Below are 18,252 nucleotides of genomic sequence, written 5' to 3'. Positions count from 1 at the left end.
GGAGGGGGCTGGGGGCACAACAACATCATGGGGGACCAGGGAGAGGGTGGTGTAAGTGACTTCAGTCCAGTACTCCAACTAAGTCAATGCCTAGTCTGGGATGCCCAATGGAATCCCTTATTTATATATTTTTATGTCAAAGTTCTTTAAATCTGGATGATGAACCCTTATATAATGCCCCTCTCTTTGAATCTCCTGACCTCACTGAGCCAAGAAGTAGGTTTTTTTGAAAATTAAAAGGTTTATTTGAAGAATTGAACAATATATATATATATATATATATATATATATATATATATATATATATATATATATATATATATATATATATATATATCACACTTTTATGAATAAAATAATCTCTGAATAGCACACTTATGAATATGACAATGATCAGCAATGGGTACTATTACAATATCAACAATATCTTCAATCAGTAAGGAGGAGGAATAGGAAGGATAAGGTGGCAGAGAATACTTTATATGGGTTCAAGGAAATGCAATGATGGGAAAGAATGCAACACAGAAATAAACTTGATATGATTTCAATCAAATGATAATATGATCACTTTTTCCCTTGTGACTACTCACTCCCCCCAGTATGCAATATGAAGAGGTGGAAATGAGGGCACACAGGTTTCAGGAATACAATCAATAATGGAGTTCAATCCCAGTTCCACCAGCAAGCTTAGAGAGAACAGGTCTGATTTTAAAACAGTCAAAAATACTTTTGAATGTGATTGCAATGAATGGGAAAATATGCTAAAAGGATTTTAATTCACTAAAGGAGATTCAGGATAGTGAGAATTACTTTGGATTGGTAAAGGTCAACACTAGCAATGGTTCATGAAGGATTATCAGATTGAAAACGAATTTCATCTGTTGCAAACAAGAAACAGCTGTTTAGACATGTGTTGAAATTGAGCCCAATTGCAATTCGCGATAACTTTTCTGCGTGCGTGAATCGAGATTACGGGAAAACTATAAGTTTAGGATCTTAGCTTCAAAATGACAGTTAAAATTCGGTTCTAGGACGTGTGGTTCAAACGTTACAGAGGTTTTTGTGAAGGTAGATTTTTCAGAAATAAAGTCAAGATTTCAAAAATGACAGATCGCGCTTTAAAGAGTAGGAATCAATATGGACTTATATTAAGGAGCTATGAAGAAGCAAGACACTCAACGGGCAGCCACCAGAACCGCCGCGCCACCGCTCTGATCTCTGTCTGTTAAAACACCTCTCCCTCTTCAGAAAAAATCAGCGCAGGGATGATTATTGCTCCAATTATCACAGACTTATGTGGAGGAGAGAAGAATTTAGGATAGATACAAGAGATTCTATAATGCAGTTCTGGACAGGTTGGATGGTTTGAATATGATTACTTTAAACTAAGAGATGACTGTGGACAGTTCTAGACTAAATATTCACTCCTAGGCTTTGGAATGGAATGGGCCCCGTCACAATCATGGCCAAAGGTTTGGCTAGGTTCTCTCGTCACCGGACAGGTCTCAGGCACTCTGGGTTCTGCTCTCAGCACTGCATGGCGGTCTGGGTGGCCTCTTGAACTGGATCTGACGGGTTCTGGATACAGCACTTCTCTCTATGAGTCTGGATCTTGGTTCTAGCACAGGGTTCTTAGCTATAAGCAACACAGCTCAGCCAGGTTGTTGAATGGTTTGGTTAGGCCCCGTGGAAGTTTAGGGGTTAGAATCAGGTTTGCAAAACATTCTAAAGCCTGATGAAAAGGGTTCAGCTTGTGGGTTAAGCCTCTCTGCTTCAAGGTTCTAGCGTTTGGATTCGAGAGTTTGGTTCTGGAGTTATCTAGAGTCTGGATCTATCTGGAGTCTAAGTTCTGAAGTCTGTAGTCCTGCAGGGTGCTGCCCCAAGAAATCAGATGATGAGTGGAAAAAAGTGTCTCTGGGTCTCAGCAGTCCCTATTTATGTGTTTCCAAAGTGGGTGGGGAGGCTGACTCTCTATGCCCAACCCTCTAAGGCTCCTGATAGGTCAGAGAATTTCCTGTCCCTTGATTTGAGACAGGAGCAGTGTGTCATATATGTCAGAGTGATGCTGTGTTTTATGGCTTAACTGAAATACCTCCCCTTTGCTTTTACATAGAAATCTATTTTTCCCAAAAAACATATTTCCATGATGCACCACTTGTTCATAATGCATATGCACATCACAGATTAATTAAGGCATGTCTCTGTTCAAGTCCCATGTTCCTACGAGCTTGGGTTCAGAAATGACCACTTATTCGCGCTTTTGTTGGGTTTCCCAATATTGGTTCTGCACCAAGTTTTACACAGGCATACACATTCCCTCTGAGCACATCTTTGTAATTTCTTATGTTCATAGCAACAACACAGCAGCTACCATATCAATAAATTGTGGGGTTTGGTCTTAGAACATCGCACAGATTTCAGCTTAGTCTTAAATCGTGAAGGAATTTTTCATTTTAACAATCCCAAAGTTTCATATTTTGTCAGCTTGATACAATTTGTGATAAGCATTTTTATAAAACATACATTTGCTTTCAATTCAATTCACATCTCAGTCTGGTCCTCCCCCTTGAACTGGGCTGACTCAGAAGGTCATCTGTCTTGTTTCCTGCCAACACTTTGTTGACAGTTACACCAAAATTTAACATATTCCTATTCAATTGAAAGACTCTATTGTCTCTTTCTCCTGCCAGCAGAGGAATCCCCTCCCCATCTGATTAACATGTCCATGCAACATCCTCCCTTTTGGTGGGAAGGCCCAAGTTGTGAAGGGTTCTCAGGGGAAGCAAGCCTTTTGGAGTTTTAACGGCATCAGGTTAATTTCTGATCAATTGTAACATAGTTCCTTGTGAAAAAAAACATTTATAAACTTAAAATAAGCTTCTGGTAGAGGTGAGTAACGGTATTACACCAATTTTTGACAGCTGTCTTTCCATCAAGTATCTTACAAAGAGGATTTTGTTCTGAGAACATATGATTTTTGCTGACATTGTAGTGATGTGGATTCTTGCAGTAAATGATGTGGAACACCCACAAAGAGGTTGGATCTTTTAGTTGCTTTGTGAGCCATGATTTTAGCAATTTTTGACAATCAAGAATACGGATTTTCAAACAGCTCTGTGTTTCTTTTTCAATCAGCATTGCTATTTCCAAGTGGTTTCAGGCTACTTTGTGGGTAGCCCAATAGTGGTTTTTGGCATTGATCTCCTGTGTTCACTAAGAAAGGCAAAAGTGGATGGTGGCCTATTTTACAGGTTTTCACTGAGCACTTTCTGGTGATTTCTAGCGAGCAGCATGCTTCCAGTGACCATTTCGATGTTTCTGCTGCCAGCAATGCACAGTGATGTTGCAGGGCTTGGATGAGTGGGTTGATACATCCCACAAGCCCCCCTCTTGCGATGGCCGTTGATCTTCCATCAATGGAACTTTGCAAGACTGGGATGTAAGCCTCGTCTCTCCGGATTCCACAAATGGCTAAGTTCATCGTCTTTTCCTCCATCAGGGGTAGATCGATTGGTTCTCCTCACCAGTCCTGATGGGAGTATTGAGCGATACCCTCGGCCCCTCGGATCTTTGCTCCCGGTCCCCGGTTCATCCTCCTTGGTCAGTCTCCATGGTTTATCTCACTCTCTCTTTCTCTCCTAGGATGACAAAGCAAAAACATATTTGTAGACATTTCCCCACCACTATTAATGTAGTGGGGCAACATATGCATTTTATAAATCAGGAGACATTTGCATTATTGTATTTTATATACTGTATGTGGAATGTTTTGGGGTTGATATTTTATGGATCTGGAGTGGCCCCCTCTGGGGTTCCAGAAGAGTGCTCCAGTTGCTGCAGAATGTGCCTAGGATGGCAACACTTTAGCTGATTAATATGGACCCACTTGTCTTTCCCCTCTGCCAAATTGCCTTTGTGGATGCAAATCTTGTAGCCGACTGGTGAGATCTTGTCCACAATTTCAAAAGGTCCCTTCCAGGTAGCCAGAAATTTTCGCTGTTTGGCCTGGTTCCTTTGGAAATTGTATAGATAGACCCGGTCTCCTACATTGTATTCTTTTCTGGTGGTCCTTAAGTCATAGTGGGTCTTCATGCTGTCGGCTGATCTTCTAGATTTCGCTGAGCATAGGCAAAAGCATGTTGAAGGTGTTTTCTTAAATTTTCAACATACTCATGAGTTGTGGAGGCATTGATCAATGTCTGCTCTTGGGTCCTGTAAAGCAGATGCTGGGGAAGCACCACCCTGCGTCCAGTCATCAGCTCAAACGGGACATTTTAGTTGCAGATGAAGCGGTAGATCTGATGGCCATTAGGACAAGAGGTAATCGAATATCCCAACTTGGCCCAGAATCTGCCACAAACTTTTTTAATATGCTCAAAATGGTTGTATTGTAACGTTCTACTACACCACTAGAGGCTAGCCGGTAAGCAATATATAGCTTCCTTTTAACCCCAAGTATCTCCCACATCTTTGTCATTACTTCACTGGTGAAATGGCTTCCTCGGTCTGACTCAATCCTTTGGGGTAGTCCAAAACGCGAAAAGATGTGATTGATCATCAGGGCAGCTGCTGTTTCTGCCTTGCAGTTTGGGGTCGGGAGACATTCCACCCATTTAGTAAATAAGCATGTCACAGTCAACATGTACTTATTCCCCTTAGAGGAGCGAATCAAGGGCCCGATAAAGTCAACTTGCAAATCTGACCATGGCGGTGTCATCCCCCTCTTTTGGAGAGGCGCACGGTGTGTGAGGGATGTTGGCTGAAATTGTGCACACACAAGAAACCCCTTCAAGTAAGTATTAGTCGAGGTCCTGCCCCATGTGTGGCCAGTATGCAACCTCTCTTAAGATTTCAATCTGTTGTATGAAACCCCATATGACCGGCTGTTACCGCATCATGGGCGTGACTTAACATCAGGCTTCGGAATGAGGTAGGAACCACCCACTGATCATGGCCAGCTAGGGATTTCCTTACCAGCAAACCGTCTTGGATTTGGAACATTTTTGGACATTTCATCAACACTCTGAGGTCCTCTTTCCCAATGTAATCAGTATCCGTTAGGGGAAAGTTCCTAGGGTCCTCAATGTGTTGATAAAACTTACCAATTATTGGATCCCCTTTTTGAGCCGTAATCAAATCAGCATCTGGGGTCTCCTTACTCCATTGTGAGCATTTGTCTGGGACCTAGTGATAGCAGTGACCTGGATTTACCCCAACAGGGACGCTATCTCTATTAGATCCCCTTGGATGGCCCTGGTTTTGGCCAGCTGATCTGCTAAGTCATTTCCAGTTTTGTCTGGTCCCTCTACTTTGGAATGACCCTTGATCTTTTTCCAGTAGATGGTCATCCCATTCGACGTGACCAGATCATCAATATTTTGAATTAACTTCCCATGTTTCAAGAGTTTGTTGTTAGCACATAACATGCCTCTGGTTTTCCAGTTAACCAGGTGCTCCAGGAACCCGTTCTGTACATAATCTGAATCTGTGATTATGACCAGTTCGTGGAGTTGATGTTGGACAACAGTAAGGATGGCTTGATGCACAGCCATCAACTCTGCCACTTGACTACTTCGGGGACCAATCTTGTACCCAACTGAGGGATCTGGGGACTCATTCACCCATGCATTCCCTACGCCGGCCACAAGTTATTTTTCCCTGTTGTTGTCAACATGTTAAGAGCATCCATCCACATAAACAGTGAGCATTCCCTCACACTTGTCTTCTTCAAAGACTTTGTGTGGGAAATTGAGGTATGCCTCCATGTTGTCCTTGATTTTTAGACTTTCGTCCTCAAGACAGTTTTCTCTGGCACAATCATGCAAGTCAGCCAGACCTTGCGCGAGGGGACTCTTCTTGTTTTGGCCATATCTGACCTCCACAGGAAAGACTTGCATTGACAGAATCCAGGAAGTAATTCGGGAATTACTCACATTTCCGGCCCAGATTCTGTCACTTTGGAGATATTGCAGAGGCTGGTGTGGAGTCTCCACTATGATCTGTTCCCCCTGGATAAACGGGCGGTAATTCTTCAATGCCTACACTGTTGCCAGAAGTGCCTTCTCACAATCGTTGAATTTTTCCTCCACAGAGGATAAAGTTTTACTAGCATAGGAGATTACTTTATTGACCTTGTCATGCTTTTGGTATAATACTGCGGTCAAGCATGTATTAGAGAACCCTGTCTCCAAGAAGAACTCCTTGTTTCTGACAGGGTAAGCTAGGCAAGACACTTGTGAGAGGCTTCTTTTGAGTTGTCTTACTGCCTTGGCTTGTTCTGGACCCCATTCCCACTTGACCCCCCCTTCAAACGATGAATCTTTTTTTAATGTATTTTTTATTGTTGTTTTGATCAGTAAAAACCTGACCTTTCAACATATTCATTACAAAATTTAAAATTAATTCATGAAAGAAACATTTCATCATTCAGTTTCTACAATTATACAGATTTTCAAACATTTTTCATTAAGTGATCACAAGGTAATCATTATTCACTCTCAATGTTTTTCAACTTTACATACATAATAGGTATATAAGTAGATTTGCACATTTCCATTTCTTAGCCATCATTGACTTCATATGACCTAACTTCTAATGAATTTAAATAGTTCACAAGTGCATATCTTAACCATTTTGATTGTCCCCCATGCAGTATTAACCATAGTTGGTCATGTGTGATAACCGCAGTCTCGTTAAACAAATGCCTGAAGTAAAATATCCTCACTGTTAGCAGACCAACACACTCAATTACCAGGTGTTTCAACGTTTCAACCTCTTGATTACAAAAACGACACACCTGGCTGGTATCTTCTTCCATCTATATAATATCTCTTTTGTGGGCCATATATTCAATCTAAAATGCAAAAAATCTGCCCGATGTTTGGGATTGGGAGACTGCTTTAAATATTTTTCCACAAGTCCCTGTACTTTTAAGGCAAAAGGATTTTTAACAAATTTCTGAATTTTCATGCAAGCATCTCGTGTCTTAATCCAGTCTGATCTCCAAAATTTGGATTTAGCTTTGTTTGGATTTTCGATAAGTAACATTTCAGAAACATCTGCTCCTTGTAAAAAATGTTTAGCACAATCGCGCCATGTTTTCGCAAAATTATCATTTGATAGCAGTAGATATCGAGATATGATCGTGAGTAACCCATTAGTATTATCTTTCATAATACATTTTCTATATTGTTGGCAAACTTTCCATTTGTATACTACATAAAGTGATATTAAACTTAATTTGTGTCTAAAGATCGGCATAGATTCGGAGTTTGGCAGCATGAGTGATTTTTTCCAATAACTACTTTCATATTTGGACCAGTAAACATAGGATTGACATTTTATTGTTTCTGACCCATACAAAATTGTAGGAACATATTTTTGTTTATAGTAAATAATCATGGGGTCTATAGAAAATTTACAGTATTTTGCCCGAATTATTCGAATTTGAGATAATGCACTCAGATGTTTCAATTGAAGATGTTCTTCATATGGTTTATCAGTCATATGACTATTCACACATACCTCCAGGTATATGTATGACTTTACAACCAGAAGATTAGTATCTTGTAATTGCCAACGGCATGCTTTTTGTCCTTTCTTAACACCAAATTGCATCACCTGAATTTTCCTAGTGTTAATACTGATGCAGTTGTTCTTGGCATAGATGTCTAACGCATTTAACATAATGTGCAAGCCAACTGGTGTTTTAGACAATAACACCATATCATCGGCGTAGAGGAGCCAATTAATGGCCACTCCTTGTAATTTAGGTGGATCAATGGTCAACCCCCTAAAACTGGCCCCAAAGTCTAATAGGAAAAAATTAAACAATGCAGAGGCCAACAGACAACCTTGTTTCAGCCCCTGTGAAGTCTCTATGGGTTCAGACAGCAACCCCTCATTATTCAAACAAATCAAAATTGATGTGTTTGAATGTAATTCAATGATCCATTTGAGTATGTGCCAAGGACACCTTAAGTCCATCAATTTCTTAAAAAGTAGTTCCCTAGGAACAAGATCAAAAGCGGACCTAAAATCCACAAAAGCCACATACATTGGTTGTTTATATTGTTTATTTAACTGGATGATGGCATGCAAGGTGACTAGATTGACAGCTGTACCTAGGCCGGGGACAAATCCTGTTTGAAAGGGATCTCTGTGGTTTAGATGATTTAACCATTTATTAAGCTCACCCAAGATCATACGGGCAAAGATTTTTCGAGGACAGTCTAGCAGGGCAATGGGTCTATAGGAGGCCGAATTTGCCCTGTCTCCTTTCTTGAATATTGGCAAAATGATCGAAGTTTTCCAATTTGCTGGAATAGAGCCTGTCACTATAATGTGCTTAAACATGCGGTACAATATATCCGACCATAGGAATCGATTTTGTTTTATTAAAGCATTATATAGGCCGTCTGGTCCAGCAGCTCTGGAAACACTCAATTTGGATATATAAAAGAGTATATCATCATGGTCGAAATTCACCTTATGATTGCCAACAATGTTAGCCCAATTTAAACCGATATTTAAAAATGGTGTAGTATATATATTGCCATAGAAGACTTTCCAACACTGCTGTGAGATGGAATTCACTTGTAATGCAGGCTGACTTTTGATTGATATGGAATTTAACAGGGCCCATATGCCCCCAGATAATTTGAGGACAATCTGTTTCAACATTACCTCTCCATCATGTTGATATTGGGAAACACGCCGGCTTCTAGACCATTTTTATACTCGTTTTTTAGATGTTTTATGAGCTCAAGTTTAAACCCTAGATTCAAACTATATACATAGATAGCTTTTTTATGTTCCTCCTTAAGTCACTTTTTCTGCATTTAACCTCAAGGTCAAAGGCATGAAGGTGAGATTGAATACCATGTTTAGGGTGTACACTTTGTGTTGGGAATATCTGCATAGCATGTACATAGCATCCACTATCACATTCACTGTCAACGGAGTATAATTCGGATAACACATCTCTATACTGGCATAATTTCGACTGGGGCCATTTTATACGATTGCCAGCATTATTAACCTGTAAATTAGACATGTTAATATTATAAGCTTCTTTTTTATTTTTCGGCCAATCGCATGTCAAATGGAGTAGACTATGATCACTCAGAATAGTTGACTTGACTGAGAACATGGTTATATTATTCAAAAAGTGAGCATTTACGAAGATATAATCCAGGGTTGCATGATTACCAGCATTGTGCAAAGTGGTTTTAGCTGGCACATCCCCCTGTAGTGAGCCATTGACCATAACAAAATTCCGATCAGCCATTATAGACAACCAACGACATTCATCAAGCATGGACCTCAGGTTTTTAGAAGATAATAAATTCAAATTTAGGTCGCCCATTATAAATGTGTTGATGATAGTTTTGTCTAATAACAATTGATCAAGAATTAGGGTCAGGGTCTCAAAAAAGACCTTAGAGGACAGATGTCTTTTCCCCCAATATATGTTCACTATAGCACAAAAACTTTGACCATGCTGGATCTTAACATATTGGAAGCAGGGTGAGGGAGATCTATGCCAAATAGCTTCAAGATTCTTGTCCTTCTTAAAGGCCATTAACAAGCCAGCCATGGGACGTCCCTTAGACTGCTCAATAGCGAGTACCATAAATATGTTATATTGATCCCAAGCTGGTATTGTACGAAGCCATGTCTCCTGGAGCACTAGTATGTCAAACTGAAGGAGCTCCGTGCTCTTGTTGTTAATCAGATGTCTGTGACATCTTGTGTTCCAGGAGAGTAGGCTAATAGAAACCATCGTCTGGGATTGTTATGATGAATCATGGGTCTGGTGATCTCTGCGTAGCCCTCAATGAACTTTCTACTGTAATTAGTCAGTCCAGGGAGGCTCCTTAGTTCCCGCAGAGTTGTGGGGTCCTTCAGTTTCTGGAGTGCTTCCACTTTCTTTTCCCGGGGACAGAGACCCTGAGGAGTAATCTCTTGCCCCAAGAAATTAACATGGGTTCTACACCACTGTGCTTTTTGAAAGGAAAGTTTTGCTCTGGTGGCCCTCAACTGTGTCAGAACATAACAGATCTCCGCTATGTGTTCCTCCACAGTTGAGCTTTTGATGAGGACATCATCTACATAAGCCAGGTTACCCATCGCACCCAGGTCGGGCATGGCCTTATGTAGGAAAATGTTGAACTCATTGCCGGAGTTGAGGTATCCAAAGGGAGTCCGGGTCAATGTGTACTGCTGGCCCCCAAAGGTAAAAGCCAGCTTGTATTGGTCCTCCCTACTGACAGGCACAGTCCAGTATCCATTGGTCAGGTCTATTGCAGTGAATACCTGTGACCCCTGCATCTGGGCCAGCCCTTGGTCAATGTAGGGAAGAGACAATCGGGAAGTATGGACCTGTTTTGTTGAGCTCCCTAAGGTCGGCGCAGAGTCTCCACTGGCCGTTTGGCTTCAGTATCCCCAGCACCAGATTATTGAAGGTGCTGTGGACTGGACAGATTATCCCACGGGACTCAAGGTTCTTAATTATTTCAGTAAGGGACTCCATTGATGCAAGAGGCAAGCAATATTGCTTCACAAACACGCGAGTCATGCCAGGGTCCGTGGGAATTGTTGTTGTGTAGATGTTGATGCAACCACATTCATATGAGTCCACCGCAAAGAGATCTTGAAAATCCAAGAAAACTTGTTTCAACTTTTGCTTCTGCTCCAGAGTCACACAGGCATCAGCTAGGTTGACTCTCTCTTCAACCATCTGCCTGAAGCCTGGAAAGACTTCTGGTTTCGCTATCTCAGCGGCCTCCTCCAGCTGGGCGGAGAAGTCCGTGGTCAGAGTGCTGATTTGGACTGGTGGCTTCAGGTGGGAAAGGCAGCCCTCATGGACCTGGAAAATCACCTCATCCCTTCTGAAGTCACATCTTCCTTGCCATAAGGGCAGGAGGTGTACACCAGGAAGTTCCCCCCATGCCGGGTAAAGATCCTATGTGGTTTGGTGCTGTCATCACTGTCACTGTCAAAACAGTCCTTGGGGATTGGTCCTAACAGTTCATTTCCTAGATCAATGGAAAAATGTCGGTCATCTACCGCCATTCCAATAATGGTGCCTGCGGCTAGAGTGATACTATTTAAGTCGCTGTTATCCACCTCTATTGGCATGGTGTCATGTTCTATATTGACTAGTGGTGTTGGGTTTACCCCCAACCCTTGCTGTTGGAGAGAAGCATTCAGATGAATATAAGCATCAGGGTTTTTCATTTTTTGTCCTCTTTTAACTTTCACTTCCAGGGAGAATTGTCGGGTCCTTTCTGGGATGGTGACTTCCTCTCCAATCTGAATTTCAAATGCATAAGGTAGCAATTGAGCTGACCTAAATGCTTTCTCTGGATCATCAAAGCCGATGGGATTATCCGCTAATCGGGACCAAGCTTTGAAGTTTATTAGGTCCAAACTAATGGCAAAGCAATTGAGAATGTCACTGCCTAAGTAAAACGCGGCATTGACATCTCGCACGACCCAACAATTGTGGACTATGCTCTTGTTGACTATGGAGATTTTGAAGTTTAGAGATTATGGAGTTATCGGGGTGCTGCCCCCGTCATTGTTCTGGAGCACCAGGTCCAGAGTTTGGGGCATTCTGTGCCGGCATGCTCATCGGAGGGTTCTGCTGAGCCCTCAGCATGCGACCCAGATCGTGTGCCATATTTTGGACCTGGCGCTCAAGCTGTGAAACCCGCTCAGGCTGATAGAGTGTTCTGCTTTCTCCCCTGGGATGATCCCGGGAAGGGTAGCTATCCCTTCTCTGGTAGTACCCCGGGTTTGGAAGATTTGGGTACCCCTCCATCCTTGGCCTCCCCTCTCCCAGATTAGGTGGTCTGGACTCAGGGAAGTGGGGAAAGAAGGATGGATGATTTTGGGGTTGGACATTTTGTGGATACCTGGGGAAAAAGTTCTGCCCAGGATTTGGTGAATTTCTGCCCTCCTGGGGGAAGTTAGGAGGGAAGTTCCCTGGTTTAGGTGCTTGGTTGGTTCCCCCCCTTGGGCTGGAGGAGTCCACACATAACCCATGATGGGTTGGTTTCCCTTGTAGCGGGGACTTACAAAGTCAGGGGACTGAGGGACCCCATTTGTGGGACTTCTGAGCTTGGAATTATTCTGTGCAGGCAAGTTTTTAGGCCCCCATCTCCAAATCTAAAATAGGGGCAACCTTCACCTTTGCCACCTTAGCAGCGTCAGGGGTGCTGGTCAGTTTGGGGCTTTTCTGAGCATTATTTAAAATTTCTATGGGCTTCTGCACCTCATAGTTTTGGGTGGCCTGTTCAATGACCCAGTCTAGTGACCTTTTCTCATGAAAATCTCTCACTAGCTGGGTAATGATGTATTTGGGTAAGGCATGGAAAAACATATTCACAAATTCTTTATTGTCCGTGCGCATCCTTTTGGTAGTCTGGCTAAAGGCACGCTTCAACTTCTACACAAATTCTTGTGGGGCCTGATCTTCCCCACATTGAAAATTGTAGGCTGCCTTGCAAGACTCTTGGAGATTTCCATGAACAGAAAAGTGCTTTAAGATGGCCGCCCTATATGTGGACCATTTTGAAGGATTTTGGCCCTCGAGCCCTGCAAAGAAACTGGAGTATTCTGGGGAGAATGTCCATTTGACGTACTGAATGCAGCTACTGCTGTCTTTCAAATGGAAAGTCTCCATCATTTCCTGAAAGAGCTCTAAGTGTTCCCACACAGAATACTTGGTGTTTTTGTGATAAGACGTGATGACACTCCTTATTGCCTTCATCTGTTTTAAGGGGTCCTTATGCAAGGCCCTTTTTGCCTTATTGGCCTTCTTGGTTTGGGTAACCCTGGTCCATTCATCCTCTGACTCAGAGGCACTTCTCCCAGAGGTGCCCGTCTGCTATTCCAGGTTTTCCCGGATTCTCCGAGCCTGGGAATGGCTGGCAGAATGTGGGGACCTAGTTTCCTGTGTCCTGGGATGCTCAGAGGAGTCTTCTGATTCCTCCACGCTCCCAGGATTTGATGGGTACCCCCCCACTGACCTAACTGAGCAGAGGTTTTCAGGATGCCCTTAGTGGGCTTAGTCTCCTGGGGTTCCCCACTAAACTTCACAGTACTTGGGTGCCCATACCCAGACGCCCACCCATCCATGCCTGGGAGGTACTGGTCCATGAGTCCCATAATTCTGACTAGGTAGTAATCTGCCATCCCCATGGCCCTGGGCTCATGTGAGCCACGGGACATGGGGGTGGCATAGTCCAGAGACTGGGAGAGATGAAGGCCTCTGGTACTAGGGCTCCTGAGGCTTTCCCAGCAAACCTTATCTCTATCAGTCCCTGCTCCCTGTTGCCATGCAAGAGCCTGAGCTTTCAGTTCCTCAATCAAGGCCTTACTAGACTCTATCAGTCTCTCTTGCATGGCTACCTGTTGCTGGATCCTATCATTGTGCTGGCAGAGAGCCTCATTCACTCTCTGTGCTTCCTGGATTGTCCTGGAGTACTGGGCCAGTCTTTGCTGCAGGAGGGTTACCTCCTGAGTCCCATCCCTACTGGCCTGCTCCTTTCTTGCCAGAGCATCTTCCACCCTCCTGGTGTGCTCCAACAAGTTTTGAGGCTCTTTTTGGAGATCACCCAGTCCCTGGAGGGCCAGGTGATTTTCCTCCAGCTTCCCTTTTAAGTGGCAGACTTCCTGGCCTAAGGTGTCCCTTTCCTGAGCAAGAGCCTGCCTCTGTGCTACCAGGTCGTCCCTCTGCCTTTGAAGCTTTCTGGTGCTCTTCCTCAAATTCTGCCTGGGTGTTCAGGTCTTTCAAAATCAATCTGTTGCTCTCTGCCTTCACTCTATCTAGGTGGCTTTGCAAGGTGGCTACCTGCTCTGTGCATGCCCTGTTGAACTCCAGTTGTTGATCCAGCTTTTTCTGGCTCTGCAGTAGGGAGTCCAAGCCTTCTTGATACTCCTTCTGCAAGGCCAGAATTATGGTATCCTGGTCTGCCCTTTCCTGTTGCAGGATACCCATATCCTCTTTTATTTTAATTATATACTGCCTACTTTCGTTTTCTGACTCCTGGCTCCTCTGCAGCATCTGCTCAGAAGAGTCCAGATCAGGTTGGGCCTTCTCTAATGCTATAAGTTGCCTACTTGCCTGATCTTGGCCTTCAGCACATTTGTTCCGTATGGCTCCCATATATAAATATAAATATGCCGCTATCCTGACAATCTTGTCGTGCTCATCCTTGGCCTCAGGGGCCATGTATAGTTCACTCAGGGCCATGTGTAAGGGGCCCTGATCTTTTCATATATCTAACCCAGATGCAGTGACCTGTTGTGTGATCGCCTGCAACCACACATTCTGGTCCTGCTCAGTCCACTCACCTCTCACAAATAGCTTATGTAAGTGGTGCTCTCTAGCTATCTTGATGTCTACCAATGTTGCCATTCTGGAAATTGATTTCCTTCCTGACTTACAGAAGTTTTTTATTTTATTTTGCAAAACAGACCATTTCCTGATAGCGTTCCCTTTTGAGGGATGCTTTTACGTCGTACCACAGAGTGATAGCCCAGCAGGATTTATGTATCCTGTCAGTTAGCACACTGTATTAAGCTGCACAAGTGGTAGGTCTAATCCAGAAATCCCAAACGAGCCCCCAATCTGTAAATGACTTCAATCCAGCACTCCAACTAAATCAATGCCTAGTCTGGGATGCCCAATGGAAGCCCTTATTTATATATTTTTATGTCAAAGTACTTTAAATCTGGATGATGAACCCTTATATAACACCCCTCTCTTTGAATCTTCCCGACCTCACTAAGCCAAGAAGTAGGTTTGTTTTGCAAATTAAAAGTTTTATTTGAAGAATTTAACCATATATATATATCACACTTTTATGAATAAAATAATCTCTGAATAGCAGACTTAAGAATATGACAATGATCAGCAATGGGTAATATTACAATATCAACAATCTCTTTAATCAGTAAGGAGTAGGAATAGGAAGGATAAGGTGGCAGAGAATACTTTATATGGGTTCAAGGAAATGCAATAATGGGAAAGAATGCAACACAGAAATAAACTTGATAGGATTTCAATCAAAAGATAATATTATCACATTTTCCCTTGTGACTACCCACTCCCCCCCAGTATGCAATATGAAGAGGTTGAAATGAGGGCACAAAGGTTTCAGAAATACAATCAATAATGCAGTTCAATCCCAGTTCCCCAAGCAAGTTTAGAGAGAACAGGTCTGATTTTAAAACAGGCAAAAATACTTTTGAATGCGATTGCAATGAATGGGAAAATATGCTAAAATGATTATAATTCACTAAAGGAGATTCAGGATAGTGAGAATTACTTTGGATTGGTACAGGTCAACACTAGCAATGATTCATGAAGGATTATCAGATTGAAAACGAATGTCAGCATTTGCAAAGAAGAAACAGCTTTTTTGACATGTGTTGAAATTGAGCCCAATTGCAATTCGCGCAACTTTTCCGCATGCGTGAATCACGATTACAGGAAAACTATAAGGATATATTGGGTTTGTTAGAAAGCTGTGCATGTTAGCTTCAAAATGACAGTTAAATTCTGGTTCTAGGACGTGTTGTTCAAAAGTTACGGAGATTTTGTGAAGGTAGATTTTTCAGAAATAAAGTCAAGATTTCAAAAATGACAGATCGCGCTTTAAAGAGTAGGAATTAATATGGACTTATGCTAAGGAGCTATGAAGAAGCAAGACACTAAACGGGCAGCCACCAGAACAACGGCGCCACCGCTCTGATCTCTGTCCGTCAAAACACCTGTCCCTATTCAGAAAATATCAGCGCAGGGATGATTATTGCTACAATTATCACAGACTTATGTGGAGAAGAGAAGAATATAGGATAGACACAAGAGATTCTATAACGCAGTTCTGGACAGGTTGGATGGTTTGAATATGATTACTTTAAACTAAGAGATGACTGTGGACAGTTCTAGACTAAATCCTCATTCCTAGGCTTTGGAATGGAATGGGCCCATCACGATCTGGTCAAGGGTTTGGCTGGGTTCTCTCGCCACCGGACAGGTCTCAGGCACTCTGGGTTCTGTTCTCAGCACTGCACGGCGGTCTGGGTGGCCTCTTGAACTGGATCTGACGGGTTCTGGATACAGCACTGCTCTCTCTGGGTCTGGTTCTTGGTTCTAGCATAGGGTTCTTAGCTAGAAGCAACACAGCTCAACCACAGCTCAGCCAGGCTGTTTAATGGTTTGGTTGGGCCCTGTGGAAGTTTAGGGGTTAGAATCAGGTTTGCAAAAGATTCTGAAGCCTTCTGAAAAAGGTTCAGCTTGTGGGTTAGGCCTCTCTGCTTCAAGGTTCTAGGGGTTGGGTTTGAGAGTTTGGTTCTGGAGTAATCTGGAGTCTGGATCTATCTGGAGTCTGGACTCTATGTTCTGGAGTCTGGAATCCTGCAGGGTGCTGCGCCAAGAAATTGGATGATGAGTGGAAAAAACTGTCTCTGGGTCTCAGCAGTCCCTATTTATGTGTTTCCAAAGAGGGTGGGGAGGCTGACTCTCTATGCCCAACCCTCTAAGGATCCTGATAGGTCAGAGAATTTCCTGTCCCCTGATTTGAGACAGGAGCAGTGTGTCATATGTGTCAGAGAGATGCTGTGTTTTATGGCTTAACTGAAATACCTCCCCTTTGCTTTTACATAGAAATCTATTTTTCCCCAAAAACATATTTCCATGATGCACCACTTGTTCATAATACATATAGACATCACAGATTAATTAAGGCATGTCTCTGTTCAAGTCCCATGTTCATACATACTCCCTCTGAGCACATCTGTGTAATTTCTTATGTTCATAGCAACAATACAGCAGCTACCATATGAATAACGTGCAGGGTTTGGTCTTAGAACATCGCACAGATTTCAGCTTAGTATTAAATCGTGAGGGAATTTTTCATTTTAACAATCCCAAAGTTTCATATTTTTGTCAGCTTGGTACAATTTGTGATAAGCATTTTCATAAAACATTCGATTTGCTTTCAATTCAATTCACATCTCAGTCTGGTCCGCCCCATAGAGCTGGGCTGACTCAGAAGGTCATCTGTCTTGTTTCCTGCCAACACTTTGTTGACAGTTACACCCAAATTTAACATATTCCTATTAAGTTGAAAGACTCTATTGTCTCTTTCTCCTGCCAGCAGAGGAATCCCCTCTCCATCTGATTAACATGTCCATGCGACATCCTTTCTTTTGGTGAGAAGGCCCAAGGTGTGAAGGGTTCTCAGGGGAAGCAAGCCTTTTGGAGTTTTAACTGCATCAGGTTACTTTCTGATCAATTGTAACATAGTTCCTTGTGAAAGAAAATACATTTATAAACTTAAAATAAGCAACATATCTTTAAATCAAGTCTTTTTCAACATGAAATCACTGTGTGGCACTCTATATGGCATTTTGATGAAATTCTCTTCTTTTGGCATAGTTTGGGTTCAATTGTTCAACTTTACACAAATGGTTTTAAAACACTGCCTTCTCGTAGAGCTGAGTAACGGTATTATGCCCATTTTTGACAGCTGTCTTTCCATCAAGTATCTTACAAAGAGGATTTTGTTCTGAGAACATATGATTTTTGCTGACATTGTAGTGATGTGGATTCTTGCAGTAAATGATATGGAACACCCAACAAAGAGGTTGGATCTTTTAGCTGCTTTGTGCGCCATGATTTTAGCAATTTTTGACAATCAAGAAAACAGATTTTCAAACAACTCTGTGTTTCTTTTTCAATCAGCATTGCTATTTCCAAGTGGTTTCAGGCTACTGTGTGGGGAGCCCAATGGTTGTTTTTGGCATTGATCTCCTGTGCTCACTAAAATAGGCAAAAGTGGATAGTGGCCTATTTTACAGGTTTTCACTGCACACTTTCTGGTGATTTCTAGCGAGCAGCCTGCTTTCCAGTGACCATTATGATGTTTCTGCTGCCAGCAATGCACAGTGATGTTGCAAGGCTTGGATGAGTGGGTTGATGCATCCCACAGTGGGCGAGCACAACAACAACACAGGGGACCAGGGAGGTAGGTGGGGAGCACAACAACATAACGGGGGACTATGCAGGGTTGTGGGGGAACAATGACAACACAGGGGACCAGGGTGGAGCGTTAGGGGTCACAAGGACATTACAGGGGACCAGGGAGGGTAGTGGGGTGCACAATGACATCACAGGGGACCAGGGAGGGGGTGGAGGCACAACAAAATCATGGGGGACCAGGGAGTGTGCTGGGG

The sequence above is a fragment of the Ambystoma mexicanum genome, chromosome 6p (assembly GCF_040938575.1).
Source record: "Ambystoma mexicanum isolate Mex_15411 chromosome 6p, UKY_AmexF1_1, whole genome shotgun sequence".
Classification (NCBI taxonomy): domain Eukaryota; kingdom Metazoa; phylum Chordata; class Amphibia; order Caudata; family Ambystomatidae; genus Ambystoma; species Ambystoma mexicanum.
The sequence above is the reverse complement of the archived record's forward strand: the minus strand, read 5'-3'. Positions refer to the sequence as shown.